Source organism: Alnus glutinosa, chromosome 4, assembly GCF_958979055.1.
Source record: "Alnus glutinosa chromosome 4, dhAlnGlut1.1, whole genome shotgun sequence".
NCBI lineage: Eukaryota > Viridiplantae > Streptophyta > Magnoliopsida > Fagales > Betulaceae > Alnus > Alnus glutinosa.
The window spans coordinates 14,734,794-14,748,429 of NC_084889.1; positions in this window are offsets into that span (position 1 = coordinate 14,734,794).

Sequence of the window (13,636 nt, forward strand, 5' to 3'; positions counted from 1 at the left end):
GAACCTCTGATAAAAAGCATCATTACATAAAAGTGATTTTGTCCAACAGAATGCAGCCAATTACAAACCAACACCGCTGATCTTCTGGAAAGATGTTACGGAGAGTGGTCTATACATTTAGCTTTATGTGGGCAACATCTGTCTCAATAAATTGTATGCACTGATCCATGGTTAAAAACCTGTCATCCAAGGAGATATCCTGGTCATTCATTTGAGTCAAGAGACTCATAACATCAGCATTAGACGAACCCGCAAAAGAAGAAGCTGAAGGAGTGGTAGAAACTTGATCATCAGGCATTTGAAACCGGTTGAGCTGAGCATTTGACTTCATCACTATGGCTTTCCCAAAACACCCCTCAAGCATCTCAACTGGTTCATTGGGAGGGATAGAAGGCAGCTTCTTCTTGAGGATCTTCGTGATGAGTCCTCCAAATGGCAAGGCAATCTAGGAAAGGCATGTGCTTGCACATATAGAAAAGGATCCTTTTGGTGATGGCAAATATGTATCGTGCCCTATCAAGTGGAACATCACTGTTGCGAGATATGGGCCAGATATTCTGCATGACGATTTTAGCCAACAGACGCTGTGGAGACTATAGATAGCTGATAGGAATCTTGTTTCTATGTTCCTCCCATTCATACTCCCCACTTGGATTAAAGCATGCCATAAGTTCTTCCCTTGGAGGCTTAGCATTTGCATTTGGAAAGGGTGTGCAAATAGCATGAGAAAGCGGAATGTCGGTGACTTCTTTGATGACCTCGAAAGAGATGTTCAGTGTTGTGCCTCGCACTTTGGTTTCCAGATATGGAGTATTAGTGTGAGAGCTCACAACCTTCAAGTTCATGTACAACTCATAGACAAGTCGTGGATAAATATTCACCGCATCGAAGATACTTAGCCACCCATTCTCTTGGAAAATCTGATAGATGAACTGGAATGGATGAACTTTAATGTAAAGACCGAGAAAATAAATAGGATATTTAGCAATTAATAAATTATATCTATTAATTAGATGTGACCAATAGTTAGGTTGTAAGTGCTAATATTAGTAGTATGGAAATAAAATGTGTTTAAAATAAATAATAGAATAAGGGTAATAAATAACTAATTTTATGGATAGAATGTGTTTAATTTAAATGTGGGATTAAATTTTAATTGCTAGAAGATAGAAATAAAGTTAGATGGGGTCCTACTATAATTAATAGTAGTTGGGGGCTTTAAATAACAGGAAATCCTATCCGCCATGTGTCATCGCCGGATTGGGTAGGAGAAGATTACTTTATCTTCTCCCAACCACTCTCAAAGTGACACATGGCCACCTTATCCTTTCTGAAAAATTGAAATGACTTCTAAAAGTAAAGTGTGTGCATAAGTGTCAACAAAAATTAAGGCACAGCGGAAAGTAAATGACACAAAGATTTTTGTTGACGAAGTGGAAACTCGGTTAAGAGAAAAACCACTCCGGGGCAGCCAAACCCAGGAATTCCACTATTCAGAAGACAAAGCTAGATACAAGATAGTAACACTCACATGTACCGATGCAGTGGTCGTACCTTGATCTCTGACGTGTAACCCAACACGAACGCTTCCCAACCAGGTTCACCTATCTGAAGGGGTCTTCAATGGAACTCCTTACCTTAGAGCCGATCTTTGAGATAGACTTCGATTTATAGCGCAGCACACTTGAAAAAAATGGCTCTAGAGGAAATATCACGTCTTTAAGCTCTAATGGAATTCACACCGAATTCTTGCAGCTCTAAGTGCCTAAGGACCCCTATTTATAGTCTGGGGTCAGAATGAGCGTCAGGCAAAATTTGCCTTGGAGCCGTCCGGACGGTGGACCATGGACGTCCGGACGGACAACAGTGCGACAGGATTTTTCCGAAAATTTCGCGGAGAAATCTTTCCTGTATAAGAACATCGTCCGGACGGGATGGCTCGATCGTCCGGACGGTCGCACATCCGCCACAAGTTATTTCCATATCAGGCTTCGCATATCCGGACCATGGGGCAGGAGTGTCCAGACGGCTAAACTTCAGCACGCAATTTCCATATTTGATGCGTGTGCATCCGGACCATGAGGGGGAGACGTCCGGACAGTTGAAGTCGAATCGTCAGTTACCATATACGATGCACCAGCGTTCGGACCACAGCTGTTAGGCGTTCGGACGGTCAAATTCAAACTGCGATTCTTGCCTTATGGACACACGCGTCCGGACGGGATACCACATCGTCCGGACGGTTGATTGATCTTCCCTTTCTTGAATTTGGAAAGAATCAGTGAACCGTTCGAGAACTGATTGGCGTCCGGATGTGTTGCTGAGACGTCCGGACGGATCAAGCTGGAATAGAAACTTCTCGATACAGTGAAGTGTCCAGACGGAAGAAGCACGTCGTCCGGACGGGATGACACATCGTCCGGACGGATGGAGCAGTAGACAGATGGGCGTCCGGACGGGATGACACATCGTCCGGACGGCTGATAGGGAACTTGAATTTTCTTCTAATCTTGACATCACTCTGAAAGTGGAATCCCTGTTTACAGCATCTTTACACATAAGTGATTTTGTCCAAACACAGAATAAGGCCAAAATACTAACAAACTCCCCCTTTGGCCATTCTGGGACAAAAAATCACTTGACCGGTTTGGAAATACATTCCCGGTCCAAAAATAAAAATTACTCCCCCTTTTTGTCACAAAGGGACAAAGGGTAAATAGAGTAATAAAAACTAACTGTCATAAAAAGTACTCCCCCTAACGGTCTGAGAAGGACCCTGGAAACAGAGCAATAAATATCCAAAAAGTTTTAACCAAAACAAAAATTGTCTCAAAATAACAAAAGATAAAAAAAAAAACAAAAACATAAGAGGGAATCAAACATCCTCAATCATGGGTAAAATCCCGTCTGCATCATCCTCATCATCACTGCCACTAGGATGATGATACTTCAGGCACTCCTAAAGATCCAGCTGGTTCTACTCCACGCGCCTGTCGATGGAGTGCACAACAAGCTGCATGGAACTTATAGACTGCTGCATGGAGGACATAGACACCTATAAGCTGCTCATCCCTCCCTGAAGTGCAGCAAGAGCCTCCATAATCTGAGCATAATTGACCTCTGGCTCAGATGGCGGTACAGTATGTGAGGATGAAGCCATATCTGGAAAGCTGACTGGCATAGCAGCAGGTGGAGGTGCCTCATCATCGGAGTCATCTCTCCGCAGCTGCGCATTAGACTTCACCAAAGTCTACTTGCTGATGGGCTGCTGGATTTTCATCTTCGGTTCGCCATTGACATTGATGCCCGACTGAAGAATAATCTGAGTAAGAAGGCAGCCAAAAGGGAGACCAGCAGTGCTCTCATCACGGGCTTCTAATATAACCCCCAAAATGTGCTTGCATAGGCAGAAAGGCAAGCAGAGGTGGATAGCATAGACAAACTGGGCCCGTTTCAGGATCAGATCACTGCACCGGGCAACCGGCCAAATATTCTGCTGAATGATCTTGGCCAACATGTGGTGGGAGAATGACAGGGCACCAATCCTGATGGCAGTAGAGCGCTCCTCACCTTGGGGAACGGCATGGAAGAATTCCCTGAGATCATCCAGGGATGGAGGAAGCACCACCTCATTGTAGGGGCTGGCTGAAATCTCGAACACTGGGACTCGGATGATGTGACTGATGACCTGAGGATCAACAGTGATGAGATGGCCTGCAACGGAGGACTGAAGTACTACTCCATGATCATCATCCTGCACCACCTCCAGGTTGGCGTAGAACAGCTTGACCAATCTGGTGTACACCACACAAGCACAGCTGTGGAGATATCCCCAGTTGTCCAGTGGTGGCGCCATGATATCAGCCCGAAGCACGTTCTGCTCAGCAATGACGGAGCGGTCCATAATTTTGGCCTGGATTGCAGCCCTATCTTCCACAAGCCTCTGACGGACCTTGCGGGGTGGACTACTGGCAGACATGATTCTGAAATATGAGAGATATATGCAAAAAGCCAAAAACTTAAAGCCAACCTTACTCACAAACAACCAAAAATTCTGAGTTTTGTGAGGTATGAAGAGAAATCGGCGATCTGGGCATTTTAAAGCCGCTATGGGGTCCCCGTCCGGACGGTGGATTGATGACGTCCGGACGCTCGCTGCCTCGGAAAGGAGCAGAAAGGTCGCGCGTGTTCGGACGATATAAAGAGACCGTTCGGACGATGATGACAGCGCGCGTCTGGACTCCGTTAGGTCCTGTCCGGACATGTGGGCTCCATCTCCGTCTGGACTCCAAGGGGGAACCGTCCGGACCACCAGTCCGTCCGGACGTCAATGTAGACCGTCCGGACGCTCCATACTGAAACACCAGAAAAGCTGAGAAGAATTTACAGAGATCAAATTTTCTCAAGTCAGTGTCAAAATACGCATGCATAATCAACTGATAACACAATCAGAGAGCATCTAAGAAATACACAGAGATATAAAAGGAAGTTGAGATTTCAATTAGCACACATAATTTTTCCTGATCATATAAAAATCAAATAGGCAATTCAACTCAAGCAATGCGTGTGTGTGTGTGGAGACTCTTTTCCCACAAGGTAAGACTATCCAAGACATGACAAAATGCAACTAGATTTTCTAGACATGAGAGAAAATCCAAGACAGATTAGCCAAAAGTCAAACCTTATAGCTTGCTAGGGCCTAGACACCCTCATCTGATACACTCCCCCTAAGATACAGCACATATAATTTTTTACTTGCTCATATAGAGGGCAAGGAAAGTTTAAGCACACAAGCAGTGATTAAGCAAATTTAAAGCACATAACCTTTTATGAATTACTGCTCGAATCTTATGGTGCTGCAAAAAAAAATAGGGAGTGCTAGAGTTTATAGATGCTAGGTTCAACTAGCATGTGGTCAATTTGGCCATCCTAACAGGGACTTCTTCTCTTATCCAAAATTTCCAAAAGCAAAGAGTCAGAGAAGGAAAGATGTACATTTAAGGGAGCCCGGGATAGTGCACTTTTTCATCGCATGAGTAAAGAAGCTATCCTACTTTTTGCATAAACAGGAAAAACACTTGGCCAGCACAGTCAAACTCTCAATTATATCTAAGCGTATTTAATCAATGCATACCGAATTGAGATATTAGGCAAGAATGCATGCAATATCTAATAAGCCAAGAGAAATAATATCCTGCAAATTCTCCCCAAAATTTATTTATTTTTTTTCAATAAAAGAAATAAACCAACATAACAAGCAATATGGAAAAAGACATCATATGCTAAGGTACAATCAAACCTGTGTGTGCTTAAAGATGCCACTACAGAAAAATAGTTGCTCGACCTGCTTTTTCTGTCTTCCCCAAAAATACCTGCAAAGTTTTCTCAAGAAAAACACAAGGGGGCACAACCAACTGGTTCCTAGATAACTAGCACATAAATATGACAAGGAAAATATGATAGCAATCAAACCTGATGCCTTAGGATTAGGAACCAAATCCTGGGCATGAACACCTAAATCCGCTAGGTGCGCTTATTCCCCCTCCTGGGGTAACTGTCCTTCTCAGCCCAAGTCTGCCTTCTAGTGGGTGGTGGCTGACAAGACTGTATCATCCACTCCATCATGTTTTGCATCCAAACAGGAGGCTCACCGATGTATTGCTCTTGAGGCCTTCTCAAATTCCTGGGTTTGCTTTTGTAAGTGCCACTCTGATTGGCTGGTACAAACCGCTGTTGAGACCGCTGATGCTGAGGAGCATGAGACCAAGAGGCTTGGAACTGATGTCTTGGTGCTTGTCCCTATGGTGCCTGATGCCAAGGAGTCTGATGCTGAACTTCAGGTACAATGCCATACTGAGCTTGTCTAGGCACTTCTTTCTTGGCTTTGGCCTTTTGTGCTTTCAAGAGGGAGCACTGAGGCCGTACATGCCCACTGAGACCGCAGTGATGGCAAATAGGAGGTCTTCTGATGGAATGAGGCTGCTGAGTGCCTGGAACATCATCATTGACCTTTTCCTTTTGTTTATCTTCAATAACTGAAGGAAGCTCTGGGACTATAGGAGGCACAAACACAGTCTTCGAGGAAGAAGGAATATCAGAAGAGGAAGCTACATACCCGAGACCAGTCTTGTCATGTGGGCTCTTTTGGATGGACAGCATACGAGTCAACTTCTCATCAGTGACTCTCTCTAGCTGGAGCTGTGTCTCAAGTAGCTTTTCCTCGAGCTCCTATATCTTGAGCAGCAGTGAGCTCTTCTCAGTATGCAGACTGTTTAGATCATTAACTTGCTGCTTTCGGCCTTCCCTCAGCTTCTCAAACTATTTGTAGAGAGTTTTGTATGCTTCTTTGAGCTCTACCTCATTCTCACTATGCTCCGAATAATATGAGTCTTCTTCTTCAACATAAGGGGCCACAAAAGCCAGAAATTTGTCAGACTCTGGAGCATCTTCGTCGGACTCATCACTGAGAGTCACATTGTAAGCCTTCCCCTTTCCCTTCTTGAGATTCCCGCAATCGGCCCGGATATGCCCATAGCCTGAGCATTCAAAACATCGGGGTCCTTTAGGATCTTTCTCATCCTCTGGTTCAGCTTCTCTGAGAGGTTTCTTGGCTTTTTCAGAAAACTTCTTCTTGAACCGATCATCTTTCATTAGTCTTCTGAAATTTTTCGCAAGCATTGCCACAGCCTTTTCTTCATCCTCAGATTCTTCTTCAGAGGAGGCTTCTACCCTCTTCTTGGAAGCCTTAAGAGCAATGGTCTTTAATTTCTTGACCAGGGGCAGAGACAGTTCGTATGTTTGAAGAGATCCAACCAGCTCTTCAATCTATATTTCTTCAAGATCCTTGCTTTCCTCAATGGTCGTTACCTTAATCCTGAAACGCTCGGGCAAAGATCTGAGAATTTTTCGGATGAGTTTTACATCCGAGATAGGTTTCCCAAGACTCACCATGGAGTTCCTTAGGTCACTTATTTTGGAGTAAAACTCTCCAAATGTCTCTTCTTCTAACATCTTAATTTCTTCAAATTTTGAAATCAACATCTGAAGTTTGGTAGATTTTACAAGTTTTGTGCCTTCATATGTTGTTTCCAAAATTTGCCATGCTGCTTTGGCTGATTCGCAATTTGAAATTTTGGCGAATTCAGATGGAGAAAGTGCTTGGCATAGAGCATGGAGGGCTTTGTCATTTGAAAGACGAGCGTTCTTTTGAGGGACTAGTTCAGGTGTTGTATCCTCTGGTTTAGTCCAACCAGTCTCAACAATACCCCAACAGTTAATAGATTTCAAAAAGAAACGCATACGTGCCTTCCAATAGCCATAGTTCGAGCCATCAAAGGCAGGAACAGAATTAAGAGTTTGAGACATAATAAAGATAGAAGTCAAACATAAAAACACTTAAGAAATTAATCTTCTCAGAGTGTACCAAGCTCTGATACCAATTGAAAAATTGAAATGACTTCTAAAAGTAAAGTGTGTGCATAAGTGTCAACAAAAATTAAGGCACAACAGAAAGTAAATGACACAGATTTTTGTTGACGAAGTGGAAACTCAGTTAAGAGAAAAACCACTCCGGGGTAGCCAAACCCAGGAATTCCACTATTCAGAAGACAAAGCTAGATACAAGATAGTAACACTCACATGTACTGATCCAGTGGTCGTACCTTGATCTTTGACGTGTAACCCAACACGAACGCTTCCCAACCAGGTTCACCTACCTGAAGGGGTCTTCAATGGAACTCCTTACCTTAGAGCCGACCTCTAAGATAGATTTCGATTTATAGCGTAGCACACTTGAAAAAAACGGCTCTAGAGGAAATATCACGTCTCTAAGCTCTAATGGAATTCACACTGAATTCTTGCAGCTCTAAGTGCTCAAGGACCCCTATTTATAGTCTGGGGGTCAGAATGAGCGTCAGGCAAAATTTGCCTTGGAGCCGTCTGGACGGTGGACCATGGACGTCCGGACGGACAACTGTGCGACAGGATTTTTCCGAAAATTCCGCGGAGAAATCTTTCCTGTATAAGAACATCGTCCGAACGGGATGGCTCGATCGTTCGGACGGTCGTACATCCGCCGCAAGTTATTTCCATATCAGGCTTCGCACGTCTGGACCATGGGGCAGGAGCGTCCGGACGGCTAAACTTCAGCATGCAATTTCCATATCTGATGCGTGTGCGTCATGACCATGAGGGGGAGACGTCCAGACGGTTGAAGTCGAATCGTTAGTTACCATATACGATGTACCAGCGTCTAGACCACAGCTTTCAGGCGTTCGGACGGTCAAATTCAAACTGCGATTCTTGCCTTATGGACACACGCGTCCGGACGGTTGATTGATCTTCCCTTTCTTGAATTTGGAAAGAATCAGTGAACGGTTCGAGAACTGATAGGCATCTGGACGTGCTGCTGAGATGTTTAGACGGATCAAGCTGGAACAGAAACTTCTCGATACAGTGAAGTGTCCGGACGGAAGAAGCACGTCGTCCGGACAGATGATGTTGGACTGTCTGGCATTCGTACGGGATGACACATCGTCCGGACGGAAGGAGCAGTAGACAGATGGGCGTCCGGACGGGATGACACATTGTCCGGACGGCTGACAGGGAACTTGAATTTTCTTCTAATCTTGACATCACTCTGAAAGTGGAATCCCTGTTTACAGCATCTTTAGACATAAGTGATTTTGTCCAAACACAGAATAAGGCCAAAATACTAACACTTTCTTTTCTTTTTCTTTCTTCCCCACTCTATCCGGATCCCCTCTCTCTCTTTCTCTTTTCTCATTTCTGTTGTGTATTTATATTGAGGAAAGACTCAAATAAATAGATATTAAATGGCTCTTGTTGTTATTAATTTGTGATAGATGTTTAAGATGTTATTTTCGCTATTAGATTTATGTTTTCCGCTACATAGTTAAATAGATGTAACTCTGATTATCAGGTACATATTATGGGGTGTGTACCATATGTTGGCTTCGCAACACATCGTCGTGCCACTGTGAGGATCCATTTGTATTTTAAGAGATTAATGATTAGGCAAATGATTTGTATATAAATAAAAAATAAAAAATGGGTTGTCACAACAAATGGTATCAGAGCCGTTAGCTCTAGGGTTTGTAGGAAAAGTGGAAGTCTAGGTTTGTGTTACAGTCTAGAGATAACAAAAGAGCATTAGGATTTTAAAAGATTCAACAAAGAAAGAAAATTTATACATAGTTTCTTGTTTGTATTGTATAATTCTTATAATGCATCTGTCAGGATTTGTGTTATCTATGTAGCATAGTTTTGTGTAGACAAGCTATGCCACTTAGACAATGACCTCTTCCTTTGTTCGGAAGTGTTGCATGCGTTTCGATTGATTCAAGTGCAACACATCCCTTTGTCTCGTCCACGTATGTGGAGCCTTAGGTCAAAACGTATGCATGACCACTCTTGTGGTGACGCTATAATGGGTAAGCCTAGGTGTCGAGTCACTTAATCTTTTAAAGGAGTCTAGCAAGGACATGTTGGGCTATAGGCGATGTAAGAGAGAGCTTCTCGTGAGAGATAACGACTCAACTAGAAGATCATGCGTTCAATAGTACACGAGTCCCTTTGGAGCGAGAAGTGAATGTCATCATCTACACGTCAATGGAAAAGTACGAGACCAATTCAAGGAGGTGGCCTAACTGTAGCTACTAGTGCGTCACCATGGCGAGGAGACAATCTCCGACCGAGACAACTACACGGACGACAAAAGGCGTTTCCTCTAGGAATTCAACTAATAGGTACGATATAAGACATTAAAAATATTTATGTGAAATAGAGTAAACAAGTGAATAGCTAAAAAAAAAATGATAGATTTCAAGATATCTTATTTTAATAAATTATGAATTTAAGAACAATGTTAAAACAAGCAGTTAAGTTAAGAACGACTACTTAATGAAATTCATGGGCTAAGCTAGAATGCTTTTAGAACACAAGTCTTAACACAAGAAATAACTTGAAAGTCAGAAGTTCAAACATGTTCTGTGTATAAGACAGAGTATAATACTAGTGGTTACTAAAATGAGGGGATAGTTTAAAGAATCGTCCTTAGTAGAACCATAAGTATTGAAGAACACTGTTGAAGATAGGTTCAATGGTTAGGGAAGAGTTATTTGATGATGTACCTAGGCATGTATACGAGCCGAGCTCGGGCGAGTAGTGGTTGTCCAAGCTCGGCTCGTTGAGAAAATTTATGAGCTCGAGCTCGGCTCGAGCTCGTGACGGGTATTAGATATGGAGCTTGGCTAGGCTCACCAAGAGTAAAATCATGTCCAGGCTCGAGCTCGAGCTTGGTTTTTTGACGAGCCGAGTGTCTTATCGGGCACTCGGCTCGCCCGGCTTGCGAGTAAAACGGCCTCTCAACCTCTTCTCCTTGTTTCACCATCTTCTTCTTATTTTCTTCTTCTCTGCAACACGGCCTCTTAGCCTCAATCTGCATTTTTCGTTCGGTAGCTCCCTTTTGATTCTTCACTCTCGAGTGCCTGTGAGACGAAGAGAGGAAGAAAAGGGAAAGGGGAAGTCGGGCATATGAGAGACAGAGAGGAGAGGAGATAGAGGGATACAACTTAGAAAAGAAAAGGCATTAGGTGTAAGGAGGAAGAAAGAAAGAAGAGAAGGAAGCTGCTGGACAGGTGAAGACATGAAGTGTTCAACCCTTGGATAGTGTGTTCAATCCTTGGACAGTGTGTGCGACGTGCGTGAGAAGACTAGTGTAGAAGTTGAAGTTGGACACCTGGCATGGATAAGCTGCTAAATGTGATATGGAGAACAGCTAAGCTAACTCACTGTTTTAGACTTTTAGTATTGAAGCAAGCCTTCATTTCGCATGACAGTATGAGTGTATTAGTGGTTGTTGACTTGTAGTAAACTTGAAAACAACATGTTACTGCAACTCAAAATAAAAATAATAAAAACAAAAAACAAAAAGAAAATAAAAGAACACGTTTGTGACTTTGTGATAGGAATATGGTCCATCTCAGTTTCTAGTCATTTTTGCAAGCTCTGCTTTTTTCAACGCACTATTTATAGAATCTTTTGTTTTATTTTAATCTCATTTTGCTCTAAAAAGAGTAAGGATCTCTCTGTTTAAAAAAGAAATACATGGAACATTAACAAAAAGAAATGATATTGGGAGTAAATTAATTATTGAATGCTGGAAAGGAGTGCCTCTTATGGTAAATTTCATCTTATTTTTATCTGTTTGTTCTTGCTTAGCAATTAGAATAACAATTTATTCTGCACCACCATATTTTTAAGTTTTCTTCAATAATGAATTGGCATCTGATTTTTATCCAAAGATACTAGTTTGTTCAAGATTCAAAAAAATTATACAAAAACAAATTAAACAATCACAAATTAAATCAAATCTCAATTTTTTTGCTTCATGCCCCCTTACTAGTAAATTTACTCCTTGACCAAGGAGGCATTCCTTAAACTAGGATTTTCCTAAACTACTAGCTAATTCTCTAAGCTGGGCCTACATCCTCTTGTGTCTCTGCAGTAATTGCTGCACATACATCCATAGTGGAATCCATGACATCCATTCTTGAAGATAGTCCCCTCTTGGTGGCCTAAAAAACAAACAATCACCACTATGTAAAAAAAATTTCATGTCTCTATTTCTCATAATAGAAGAAATTAGCAAGATATTTCTAATACATTACAGGAAATTAGGTTCATGGAATTTCCTTAAATAAAATGCAGAGTTTAGAATAGCATTAAAAAAAAAAGTCATATCATGCTCAGAAACAACTATCGAACCTTTCCTAGAAACCAATAAGATCAACAGAGTTAAAAGAAACAAACCAGTGGAGGTGATGACAGGGTTGACGTTTCAATGTTTTGAAAGTGCTTCAACGCACTCTTCTTTAAAAAAAAAAAAAAACCAAAAAAAAAAAAACTGAAAAATTATTTTTTTTAAAAATAAATAAATAAACAAACAAAAATTATTTTTTAGGGGAATATTGACATTTTTTTGTAGTTTAATAGGGACATTGACATAATTGATAGTTTGGGAGGTACATTGACAATGATGTGATAGTTTGAGGAGGTTATGTGTACTTTTCCCTTAAAAATTTAAAAAATTATTATTTATACTTAAAAATAATTAATTCTAACTTATAAGTTACATATTGAAATAATTATACATTTATACTTAATTAGATAATCTGTTAAATGTTAATCATAAATCCATAATTGGTATCTTTACATAAATTACATTTAATCATTATTCATTAATTCATAGGCTCAAGAGTAAAAGTTTATAAATTATTAATTATATTTAAACTATAATAATAATAATAATTTAATCATACATAATTATTATTTTATACTTAAGCTAGAAGTATCAAGTATATATCAAAATTATCTAAGTAACAAGATACTTAATCGTCTCCAAGGGGTAGCTCAATTGGCCGGAGACCACGCCTCATGAAGCGGAGGTCACTAGTTCAAATTCCCCCTCCCCCCTCTTGTGTGGACATGTAAAAAAAAAAACAAGATACTTAATCATTATAATTTATATTAGTTACTTGGTGTGAATTGTATACTTATGAGTCATGACTTAAGTAGTTATGTGACTATGTCATTATGGTTATAATAATTTATTGTTATATCTTAATTTTTAATTATATATAGTTATGAATTATGATTCATATCATATAATATGAGATTATTTATGATATGATATGAAAATTATGAATCATACTTAATTACTTATCCTAACTTTATTAGTAGCTACTAATAACATTTATATGATATGATACAACTAAAATTGATAGAACTTAGATAACACTTAATTATAAAATAATACAAAATAAATATTTTTTATATGATTATTACATAATACATTGTGCCATATGAGATGAGATTTAATATCATATAAATGGTCAGATCATGCTTAAATTGAATCAAATGAATTGTTTGATCACATCATTTATTGTTGTTACATCATAGTACACTGTTAGAACTTATATCACACTTAATCATATAATAATACAAAATAAGTATTGTTTATATGATTGTTACATTATATAATAAAGATATAATGTGCTATATCACTTAAAAATTTAATATCATATAAATTTTAGATCATATGCATTTCATATAAATTCTAGTGATAATACATATGATCATATAATCTAATGATATGAATTTTAATAATTATACTTAATTTGTGATTATAAAAAACACATTGTTGATTTTAATGCTAATCAATTGATATGGGGTTATACCAATTACATTATCATTGTATAAGATATGATTATTTGAATAATAAATTAAGTATCAAGATTTTCATTAAATTATATGATTAACAATTTATTGTTAATTCAACAATCATTAGATATTTAATTATTAGACTTAGAGTCTTAGTCTCTTAGATCATAGAAGATATAATCATATTAATTATTTTTTTTTATAATTAAATTATATATTATATAGATACTTATAAATATAATTAATAATTATATATTGTATAACAATAATTAATTATTTTTAATTAATAAGTGATATATATTTATTAATAAATATGTATATTAATAAATACATACGAGTCGAGCTAATAAGCGAGCCGAGCCTTTTTACGAGTATGTTCGCGAACTTTAAACGA